Consider the following 12,319-nt stretch of genomic DNA (forward strand, 5'->3'; position numbering starts at 1 on the left):
CGTCTCCCATGAATCTCAGCCAGTGGTATGGAGAGGATCCCACATGCTCTCTCTGCCCAACTTCAGCAACACTAAAACACATTCTGCTGGGCTGCAAGACCTGCCTCACTCAAGGCCGATACACCTGGCGGCACAACCAGGTGCTACGGTGTCTTGCAGTAGTGCTGGAAAGTCGGCAGATGAGCGTCAACGCTCTTCCTCCCTGTTCATCCCGGTGGCCGCTAACAGCATTTGTCCGGGAAGGTGAGGATCAAGCCAGACTTGATACATCGAGACCAGACACCGGGCGGCTAGGCAGGCACGTGATTGGAAGATGGTAGCAGACTTAGGCCAGAGGCTCTGCTTCCCAACTGAAATCGCAGAATCCAATCTCAGATCAGACCTTGTGCTATGGTCGGCCTCACTCAATCTCGTTTACATCATCGAGCTGACAGTGCCCTGGGATGTTGCAGTGGCAGAGGCTTACGAGTGCAAGAAGCTGAGGTACGCTGAACTTGCAGCTGATGTGCAGCAACATGGCTGGAAAGCAAGGGTGCGACCAGTCGAAGTAGGCTGCAGAGGATTTGTAGCCACATCAACATCAAGGCTACTCCGGGAGTTGGGAGTGCGAAGGGAGACACACCGACAAGCAGTCAAAGACCTCTCCAGAGCTGCTGAAAAGGGTAGTCAGTGGCTCTGGATGAAGAGAAAGGTTTCCATCTAGTGAATGGCACCTAGGAGGTGAGCCCAGGATGCCGGGATTCACTGCTGAACCCTCTGGAGGTGTCGTGGGCCTATCAGCGAAACACTGAAGAAAGAGGCCGCCCACTTGATAACGCAGAAGATGCCACCATTCACTTGGCTCAAGAGTAAGTAACTGTTGCCCCATTTGTTGTACCAAGTTTCCAGGAGTTGGAAGTACTGGTTCACTGCATTAGTTCACTGAGCAACAGTTCATATTTCAGCAATCCTTCTTTCAATGGTTCAATAACTTAAAAGCTTATGATAATGGTAATTTCCAAAATAAAAGTTATAAGCAATAAACTTTCCTGGATGCACTTGCTGTCGGTGGAACATAGTAACACTAAGAATAGCACTTTTCTCAGAACATTTTCTCATCTGTAAAGTTTACATATAAATGTTTGTCTGCTATATTTGTTCATGCAGTATTTTGGACAGCTGTTAATTGTTTACTTTAAATGTATTAACAAGGACCTGACAAAAAAACTGGACTGAGGAAACTAGAAACAAGCATGAGCTTTAACAGTGATAAAACTTGAATGTGAATTTGTTGAAGAATAGAATCTTATAGATAAGAAACGTTCAGTCATTGAACCCCGTACAAACACCTCCTTCATCAGTTCTATGGTAGCGCAGTGGTTAGCACAATGCTTTTAGAGTTCAGGGCATCATGGTTCAGAGTTCAATTCTGACATCACCTTAAAGGAGTTTGTACGTCCTCCCTGCAAATACGTGGATTTCCTCTGGGTGGTCCAGTTTCCTCCCACAGTCCAAAGATGTACCTGTTAGTAGGTTAATTGTCCCGTAATTAGGCTAGGGATAAATTGGTGGTTTGCTGGTAGCATAGCTGAAGGGCCTATTACTCACTGTATCTCTAAAAAGAGTTCACTTTCCCTTTCTTTATACTATTTTAAACTATTCAACTATTTATCCACTTTCTTTTCAAAATTATTATTTATTGGTTTTCACTATTTTCTTTATAGAGCAATCCAATCAATAGCTTTAGGTGGTTAAATCAGTTTACACCATATGAAAAGTAGGTGTCCTGCACTATTGTACCATGGATGTGGCATCTATTGCCTAACTTAGAACTGGCAATGTCATTGGAGAGAAAGTGCACTGTAATTTCAACAGTGGTGGGGCAGTTGAGGAGCAAGATTGCGGTTCATGGCCTTGGCAGTCACTGAAGCTTACACAAGAGGATAAGTGAGCCCCAGGAGCACTGCTAGTATATTCTTAAGTTATACTTTAATGTCTATGCCTTCAGATATATGGACCCAGATTTCAATTTTGTGAAGCCAAACGTTCTAACTTGAAATCACTTAGATCAGTAAATCTCTCAAAACATTGGAAGAACATAATGATGTCTGAATAGCAGTTGCACGTCTTTGAAAGTAAGGTTACAGGTAAAACAACAATGAATCAGCATTTTGACAACATCAATATTTTACTGATCAGGAAGGCAGCGTGGCAGTACCCCTACTTTCTTAGAAGTTTGCAAAGATTTGGCGTGTCATTGAAAAGTTTGACAGACTTCTATAGATGTGTGATGGAGAGTATATTGACTGCTTGCATCACAGCCTGGTATAGAAACACCAATCCGCTTGTATGGAAAAGCCTACAAAAAGTAGTGGATAAAGCCCAGTCTATCATAGGTAAAGCTCTCCCCACCAATGAGCACATCCAGAGTGCTATTTCAGGAAAGCAACATCCATCATCAAGGACCCCCACCATCCAGGCCAGACAATCTTCTCACTGCATCAGGAAGAAGATACAGGAGCCTCAGGACCCACACCACCAGGTTCATAAACAGCTATTAATTACCCCTCAAAAATCAGGGCCTTGAACCAGAGGGGATAACTTCACTTGCCCCATTACTGAACTGTTCCAACAACCAATGGACTCACCTTCAAGAACTTTTCATCTCATGCTCTCGATATTTAGCGCTTATTGTTTTTTTTTTATTATTACTTTTTTCATCTCTATCTTTGTGCATTTGCACAGTGTATTGGTTTCTTCCATTTATTGTTATCTGTCCTGTTGGGTGTGGTCTTTCATTGATTCTATTGTGTTGCTTGCTTTTATTGAAATTGCCTGAAAGAAAATGAATCTCAGGGTTGTATATGGTGACATATATGTACTTTGATAACAGGGTTACTTTGAAATTTGATATGCATTATATCCAATGCATATCAATAAAATACCAGTCAAAAAAATTATAGTCAATTACCTTATTAATAACCTTGCTGTGCAATATTTAGGAATACATTTTCAACCTCTCACTACTGTGGTTTGAGGTTGCTACCTGCTATAAAAAGCCGCAGTCATGCCAGCACCTATGCCTCAACATTTATCACCGAGTAGCATTCACAACCACCATAATCAAGTACTTCAGGAGGTTGGCTATAGCTAGAATTAACTGCTGCCTGAACAAGGACCTGGACTCACTGCAGTTCGCCTGTCGCTGCAACAGCGATAGAGTTTCACTGTCACTCCCACCTGCTCTGGAGCAACTAGACAGGCTGCTATTTTATTGATTACAGCTTAGTGTTCAATTCCATAATCCCCTCAGTATTGATCATCCAGCTTCAGAACATGGGCCTCTCCAGCTCTCTCTGCAACTGGATCCTTGACTAGCTTATCAGGAGACTACAGTCAGTAATAACATCTCATCATTGCTGACCATGAATGCAGAGCCACATCAAAGATGTATTCTTAGCCCACTGCTCTGCTCTCTACACTCATGACTGCGAGGCTTAGTACAGCTCAAACACCATCTATAAACTTACAGATGACACTCCTGTTGGTAAAATGTCAGATGGCAATGAGAAGATATACAAGAGCAAGATACATAGGCATAGATATGTTAAAGACAGAACATGACAGTAATGAAACATTGATTTCATGGTCATTTGTCTTGTAACCCACAAAAACGATGCATTTAAGTGTTTGATGAGTAGATTGGGGTGTGTGGTACAGCAAATCTGTGTTGAGATTCCAGGCCAAGTCTTGCACCTTGGCAGGTACAATGAGGGTGGGCCATTGCCTGGGTCTGTCATCCCTTAATCATTTACTGTTCTATTGCTCAGATTTTTCTCTCCATTACCTCCTGTGATGGAAGCTGCTTTTTCCTATATGTACCTTTAGCTGGCAGAACAAACCCAGCAAAGAGACAGGGAGACAGTAGCTTCCACCACACCAAAGAGATGGTGAGAGGGAGCATTGGAGTTAGGCAGTCTGCTGGCGCATGGGGCAACAGCAGCTAGATCCTTGTACCCTCTGCTCCAGCCAGGGTACAGCTCTGCACCCCACACTGCGTCGAGATGAAGAGACAACTTTAACCACCTCATTGCTGTGGGAGCACCGATGGAGGGTTGAACCACCCAACATGTTGTCGGGACAACAAGTGGAGGATTGGGGTTCCCATCATATTCACAACATAGGAGTGCATCATCTCCGTATATAAACACAAGATTCTGCAGATGCGGGAAATCCAGAGTAACGCATACAAAATGATGGAAGAACTCAGCAGTTCAGCAAGGTCTTGGCCAGAAATATCATCTCTTAATTACTTTACATAGATGTTGGTGTGTGTGTGTGTGTGTGTGTGTGCGCGCGCACAGGCACCTTCATACACACAATGCTATAAATGGTCCCTTTCAAACTTGATTCTGCCAGCACTCTCATTTCAAAGCATGCACTCAGTACTAAGCAAGCTACCTGTGTTTTAAATTGTACGTCATACAATATAAACTGACGTACAATCAGCCATAATGGTAATTCCCTACTCCCTACCAATGGGTCTTGGCACTGGCCTGACATACCTGATCAACACCAATGAATTTCTGTGCTTTAGTATTCATGAAAAGAAAATCACAGACTTGGTGGGCACAATTTCCTTTGTGTGTCCCAGCCAGGAGTCAAAAGAACACTGTGGTAAGTTTATCCTGCAATGTACTGATTAAAAATTGAGATATGACCCAAATATTAAGAATGCACATTGATAATCATGTTCATGGAAGTTGTGAAACTCAGAGTAATTGAAAATTGCATTAGTGCTATGAGATTTCACATTGACCTGAACTTCAAGTATCAGCATTTAAATAATGGGAACAGAGCCTGTCTGGCCTTTATTGCTGTAAACTGCCTGAACCGAGTGAGGAAATGGGAAGATAATTGCAGTAATATATTTCTGTATCTTAAGTGGCACACATGTAACTGAAAACAATTCCTAAGAGAAAACTATGAACAGAGAATCCTTGGTTCATGTGGTGCCTAAAGTCGTTCCCACACGTACAGTGGGAATATTTTTTAATATGTTTATTTATGATAAACAAATCCCATCTGAAAAATGCACCATAATGATCATAAATAAAAACAGTAAATTCTGAAAACAGACATATTGCTGCTCCCTAACCTGCCGAGCATTTCCCACAATTGCTGCTTCTATTTCAGATTTCCTGCACCTTTGCTTTTTGTATTTCCTTAAGATCTAGAAGAGAATGAAAGTGGTCCCACACTACCATAAACCTCAGTAAATGTTACAGCAGATGGTAAGGGGAAACAGTTCAATTGGTCAATTGCCAGCTGGCTTAACTGGCTGACTTGTCAACATTTTTATTGATCACTTACAAAAAATGTACAGTGCAGAAGAACCAAGCATAGACAGTGTTTCTTCTGTGGCAGTGATCTACAGCAACAGGAAGGAGGGGTGGTTGCAAAATCACCACTTACATGGTCAGAGTGACCCTCTTGGTAGGTTTCTTGCTACAACAAGAAGCAAGTTCTCCTTTGCTCTACCTTATCAGGGTGAGTACAGAGCTTAAACAGTGGAATTTTGGCATTTTCTTCTTTATCTTATTTTCTACTTGTTTGGTTCTCCTGTACTAGACACTTCTACAAAGGAGCATAAAATGCTCACAAGACTTGATTCCAACAAATCAGGTAATAAACTTCACTTGCCCCATCATTGAAATGCTCCCACAACCTATGGACTCACTTTCATCTGATGTTCTCAACATTTATTGCTTATTATTATTTCTCTCATCTTTTGTATTTGCAGTGTTTGTTATCTTCAGCACACCGTTTGAATAGACAAGTCGATGCGGACTTACATTGACTCCATTATGGTTATCATTCTGTTATGCATTTATTGAGTATGCCTGTGAGAAAATTAATCTCAGGGTTGAATATGGTAACATTTATGAATTTTTTGAAAGTATATTTACTTAGAACTTTGAAATCAGCCAATCCTCTTTTTCTAAAGCAGCTTGGGCATCAATATTCTCTTCATCCCTCAGAGGTAGCAGCTGTAAAAATGACCTTGTAACATATGCCCTTATTGAAGTGGCCACACAGTTTTATTTATTAAACATAGAAACATAGAAAACCTACAGCACAATACAGGCCTTTCAGCCCACAAGGTTGTGCCAAACATGTCTCTACCTTAGAAATTACTAGGCTTACCTATAGCCATCTATTTTACTAAGCTCCATGTACCTATCCAAAAGCCTCTTAAAAGACCCTATTGTATCCATCTCCACCACTGTTGCCGGCAGCCTGTTACATGCACTCACCCCTCTCTGCGTAAAAAACTTACCCCTGCCATCTCCTCTGTACCTACTCCCCAGCACCTTAAACCTGTGTCCTCTTGTGGCAACCATTTCAGCCCTGGGAAAAGACCTCTGACTATCCACACCATCAAATTAATTTTATTTTTATTTAGAGATACAGCACAGTAACAGGCCCATAAGCCCATGCCACCCAATTTCATCTATATGATCAATTAACCTACTAACCCATATGTCCTTGGAATATTGCAGGAAACTGGTGCACCAGGAGGAAACACATGCAGTTACAGGGAGAATGAACAAACTCCTTACAGACAGGTCTCCAGAGCTGTAATTGTGTCATGGTAACCACTACATTACCATGTTACTCCATTTAATAGCATGATCATTTAAATCCTTTTGCAGCACATCTTTGAATAGAAAACTCTCAGATCGACAGTAACGCGTTGATATCTAGCATATCTTATTCCAGCATCTAATATCACATGGTATAAGTTCCACACTGAATTTCATCTAGCTTTCTCAGTTACATTGTAAAGGAAATGTGCAAAATGCTTATCAGAAACAGGATAATGGAAGAAATGTCTACATCCTCAACTATTAACAGGTTTATAAGGAGATGGTCATGGATTTTCTGCCATTTTCATGAAACTTGGCACTATTTTATCAGAGTTATATCAATGGAAACTATATATAAAAAAACACTAGTAACTCTGTGAAAAAGGTGTAACCATCACCATCCATTCCACTGTCCATCCTGTGGGTCCTAAAAAGGTAATTTGTTAATATTCTCAAAAGCAAAAATAGGGCAAGGAAAGGAAAAATTAATAAATTGGGGGAACAGCAGGGTATAAATATTCATCGCCTTCAAGCATAGTATCGATGATGAAGAGGAAGAACAGGATGCTGAGGACCAGGCAACACGTGAGATTGTGAAAGGTGACTTTGGTCCTGGTTCCCCGGCTTCAGTGTCAAGCAATGTGTCCCTTTTGAGTGCCTGCCTTCTCAGGCATCCTTTTGGATGGTTAGGTACCTTCACTGGGTATAGGAGAATTAGTTTGTTGGTGAGTGAATGGTTTGTTGTCTAAAGCAGTGGGAAAATCACACAGCTGACTCACATTAATAGAGCATTATGGAGCGAGTCCAAGTTTGTGTTGAAAGAAAGCCAAACTAAACTTTGCTGCATAAAAATGTTAGTCCGGAGTGCTCACCACTGAAATAAAAAAAAGATGCACTCATTTGTCAAACATATTAAATGCAAAGTATTACATTTCAAGGCAAGGTACAGGGATTATTTGTTAGAAGTAGGGATGGATTTGTTTTAGCACTTAGTTGCAAACATACTCATTCCAGCTGTGTTTCAATAGCAGCTTTGTAGCTAAAGCATGGTAGGATTGTCAGCACTGCCAGTGGCTGTAACACTAATGTCAAATCTTTCTGTACAAAGGCAGATGTTGGGGTGCCACAGTACTGTAGTGATTAGCATGACGCTATTACAGTTTGAGGTTTCGGAGTTTGGAGTTCAATTCCAGCGTCCTCTGTAAGAAGTTTGTTCGTTCTTCCTGTGAGCACATGGGTTTCCTCCTGATGCTCTGGTTTCCTCTCACAGTCTGAAGACGTACAGCTTAGTAGATGAATTGCTCATTGTAAATTGGCCTGTGATTAGGCTAGGGTTAAACGGGTGGGTTGCTGGGAGATGCAGCTTGTTAAGTCAGAAGGGCCTGTTTCACACTGCATCTCCAAATCAGTGGTTGCTAGAGTTTGTACCCTTGGCTCTCAGACCACATCCCAAGCACACCCCTTTCCCTTTCTGGTCATTGCAAAAAAAATTATAAAGAATTTTGATTTACAATGTACAGTGAAAAAATAGGAAATGTAAATTCAAAGTAGAGATAAATAATTGCAAAAAAAATTCATATCTATTTAAAGCTACAAATAAAATAATTCCTTTACTTAATTACAGTAACAATAATTTTCATTAGCAATTTTAGAGTGAACGTTAGCAGTCCAACTAGTAACTACTTCATTGCTTTTTCACCCTTCAACGAGACGGATGGGCTTGGTGCCGTGATATCAGTTTCTCAACATCAGGCTGAATGTCAATCAGAAGGAGTCTCAGATCCCCACGTTCAGTAATTCACAATCTGTTTTGTTGCTTTGAAAGAAGTTGGGGAACTGTGTTGAAACTGTACTCTACTAAATATGAACAAGAGAAAATCTGCAGATGCTGGAATCCAAGCAACACAGACAAAATGCTGGAAGAGCTCGGCAGGCCAGGCAGCATCTATGGAAAAAAGTACATTCGACATATCGGGTCGAGACCCTTCATCAGGACTAAATATGATGTTGGCAAGGCAATAAAGAACATCTTGACTTTTTTCCCACAGTGCAAGATAGTATTCACAAACTTCTTTCTGCATTCAAAAACCTTGATACGAATTTTTTGAACCTTGGCTCCAGGTCAGTCATTTTGTAGTGAGATCATTCTTCCCTCATCCTTCCTGTTACTTCCTCATTACAAATGTTCAGGAATGGATTTATTGCCCAATATGAAATTTAGATCAAGAGAAAATCCTGAAATCTCTTTGACTTGGCTTTATTCAGTTGACCCAGGTGGGCGCAGTATACTTGAAGATCATCATCCGATATTCTTTCTATTCTCTTCCAACTCAAAAGGGCTTGGAAATTGGAAAAGGTCATAATGGCCAGTGTTGCACTTAAATAGGATTAACTTGGACAGAGATGTAGAGACAACTGACTTGACGTTGATAAGATTTACATCATTCCCTTGCAACTGAATTTTGATTTCATTAAACTTTGCAAATAATTTTGACAAATAAGCAATGTCACGTTTAATATTTTTGAGATGATTTCTGAATGAAGCATTTGAATCTTCAAAGAATTTTATCACTGTTTCAAAAAGTGCATTAAAGCTTCTCATGCAATTTCCTTTTGAGACCCATCTGACTTCTCAGTACAATAGCATGCATTTAAACTGTTCATCTTTCTCAATACAAAGCTCTCAAAATAGTAGAGAATTTATTTACCGCTGTGATAATAGTATTTAATGATTTGTTAGCAGATCATTTAGGTGTTTTGCGTCAAGATGTTTGCTGTGAATTACACAGTGAATGGTAAATACATTAGGCACAGCCTTTTTCAAGAAAGTAATTACCTCACAGTGGTGTTTTGTCAATGTTGGTGCCCCATCTGTTGCACAAATAAGAATGCTGGTGAGCAGAATGTCCTTCTCTTCAAAAAGTTTCTCAAGAATCCAAAATATGGATTCCCCTTTCTTAACTGTTTCTAGTCCTCTTCAACCATGCTTTTACCTTTTATGCAGTGAACATAATGAAGAAGCAAAGATTTGCTGCCTATCAAAATTGACTCATCCAACTGCAGAGCAAATTCTGTTCCTCTAACTTGCACAATGTGCCTTCCGCATCGTCAGAAATTTCATCTATTTATCTTTAAACAGAGTTGCCGTTGAGTGGAATCGCTTTAATTATTTGGTCTGATGACTTATGAAAAACAATACTCGGAATCTCCCTTACTGCTAGCAGAATCAGTTCTTCTCCAATGGGCTTCTCAGACTTAGCAATGAGCAATCAAATGGTGTATGAAGCACCCAAAATGTTACTATTTTATTGTGAATTGTGGGCAAATATGTTTTGAAGGTTTTTCCATTTCTGAAGGTTTTTACGAAGTGACTGAAAACATGCTAGGTTTTTGTTTATTTTATCCAAATGTATTCTCTTCAAATGTTCAAAGAGGCTTCAAATGCTGCCAGGACCATTCAAAAGGGCATATTCTAAACTTTATCCCACTGAATACCATAGCCTAGTTCACAGGAATTGTGTAGCTGAATGATTGAAGTATGGGAATCATACTAGCTGACTCCGTGCTACAGAGCTGAATGGCAATAATTCATGGGCAGGGCCAACACTGAGGATAAAATGCTTATAACAAGTAATTCATTTCTTAAATTAAGCCTTCAGCTGCCCCCTTGCTACCAAGCGTCCCCTCTCCACCATCTCCTTTATCAACTGCTTAGAAACATGCACTGCCCCCAGGGGAACGACATCACCTGCTTTGAGAAACACTGCTCTAAATAAATAGGTTAATTAATAAAGATGAAGACATGTTTCAACAGTGCTAGTGTTTGGAATCACTAATAACATAGAAGATAATATAAAATAGACAATCTCCTCCAATTGGGTGAAGCATTATGCTCATGACAGCTTACCCTCCTATTGTGGGTGGCCTCTTACCTGTTCCTGGCTATTTTTGCCTAAATGGAAGTCTTTTCATTATCCTGCATTCAGAGGCATAATCTCTGTTTGTAGTGATGAATGGGGTATCGTGTCATATAGGTGTAGCAGTGTGAGTACATATGTGTCAGGAAATTCACAATCTGCTGAAGGATAGATATGTGGCATTTAGGGCAGACAATCTAGAGTAATACAAGAGGTCCAGGTTCAACCTCTGGAAGCTAATGGAAGTGCAAAGCGACAATTCCAAACTAATCTGCAGTAATTTACAGCAATGGCACAGATGATACACTTCCACTTCCTACAAGACATGAACAGGTAGCATAAGTAGAAATGATGCATTTCTGGATGAGCTCAACATCTTTTATGCTTGTTTTGAAAGGGAGAATAATGACACTCCCACATGAGCCCACACTGCTCCTGTTGTTCCTATAATCTTAGTCTCTGAGACAGTCTGCAGACATCCTTCAAGTGGGTGAACCCATGAAAAGCATTGGGCCCACACAATGTACTGAGTGCCGAAGAACTGTGTAGACCAAATGGCAGGTGTATTAAGGGCACTCTCAATCGCTCACTTCTTCATGCTGAGGTTCCACCTTCTTCAAAAGAGCATCTCCAATACCAGTGCCTAAGAAGATCTGTGTAACCTGCCATCAATCACTACCATCCAATCACACCACAATGAAACACTTTGAGAGGTTATGACACAAATCATCTCCAACTTCAGATAAGATCTGGATCCTATTAAATTTGCTTATCACAACAATAGGTAAACTGAAGTTGTTACTTCAGATCAAATCAAGTTTAATTATCATTCAGACCATACATGGATATAGTCAAATGAGACAGCATTCTTCTAAGGTCAAGGTGCATAACATACATTCAAAATGGCAAGAAAAAGCACAAACTTCATTACAAATAAAAAAAATGGATAGTCCAAGACTCTGAGCGACATGGAAATTGATAGTACAGTTTCCAGCAATCTGTCATTTCACTGGTCAAACAATGGAGGGCAACACTGACAGGACAGGCCAGTCTCTGACTGAGCACAGACACCACACTACACCACCTCTGGTGTCTCCTTACCTGGACTGCAGAAACAGGAAAGCCCACAGCTTGAGGCCTAATCCTCACTACAACTGAGGCCATGCTTCTGCCTCGTTGCCTGTCACACCACCAAACAAGGGAAACAGGCCTGAAGCATTTTACATTATCAATGTCCAACAGGGTCTTGTGACAACAAGAGAAACATTACGCTGCTTTCTGCTTTTGTGCACCAACTCCGATGCCTTCAAGTAGCTGGCAGCAGCAAGGTCTGCACCCTGGTTTGCTCCTCCAAACCTTCTCCAGCCAGTCCACTGGTTTCTCCTTCTCCCGGCCATCTGCCAGCTTCTCCTTCTTTGACCAGACCACTGACATCTTGTTCTCCAATCCGTTTGTTGGCTCCATTGACACCCCAGCCGGCTGGTCCAAACAACAAGTAGCTCACTGATGCAGTAGACATGTAGTTCTTGGAGTCCAGGAAAGTCTTACAGTCATAAAAAAAATTCAGAAAAAAAGAAGTGCACATTTGGTTGGTCCCCCGAGAGGCCGCTGCGTTTGTATGTGCTGCCATCTTACCAGAAGAGATGGCTCTTCACTCTGCTCTTGGCCATCTGGACAATGAGAACACATACATCAGAGTACTGTCTGTGGATGACAGCTAGGCATTCAACACTATCATCGCCTCATAACCTATCACAAAGCTTCAAGTGGGCC

This window comes from Hypanus sabinus, chromosome 22 (assembly GCF_030144855.1).
Source record: "Hypanus sabinus isolate sHypSab1 chromosome 22, sHypSab1.hap1, whole genome shotgun sequence".
NCBI classification, from domain to species: domain Eukaryota; kingdom Metazoa; phylum Chordata; class Chondrichthyes; order Myliobatiformes; family Dasyatidae; genus Hypanus; species Hypanus sabinus.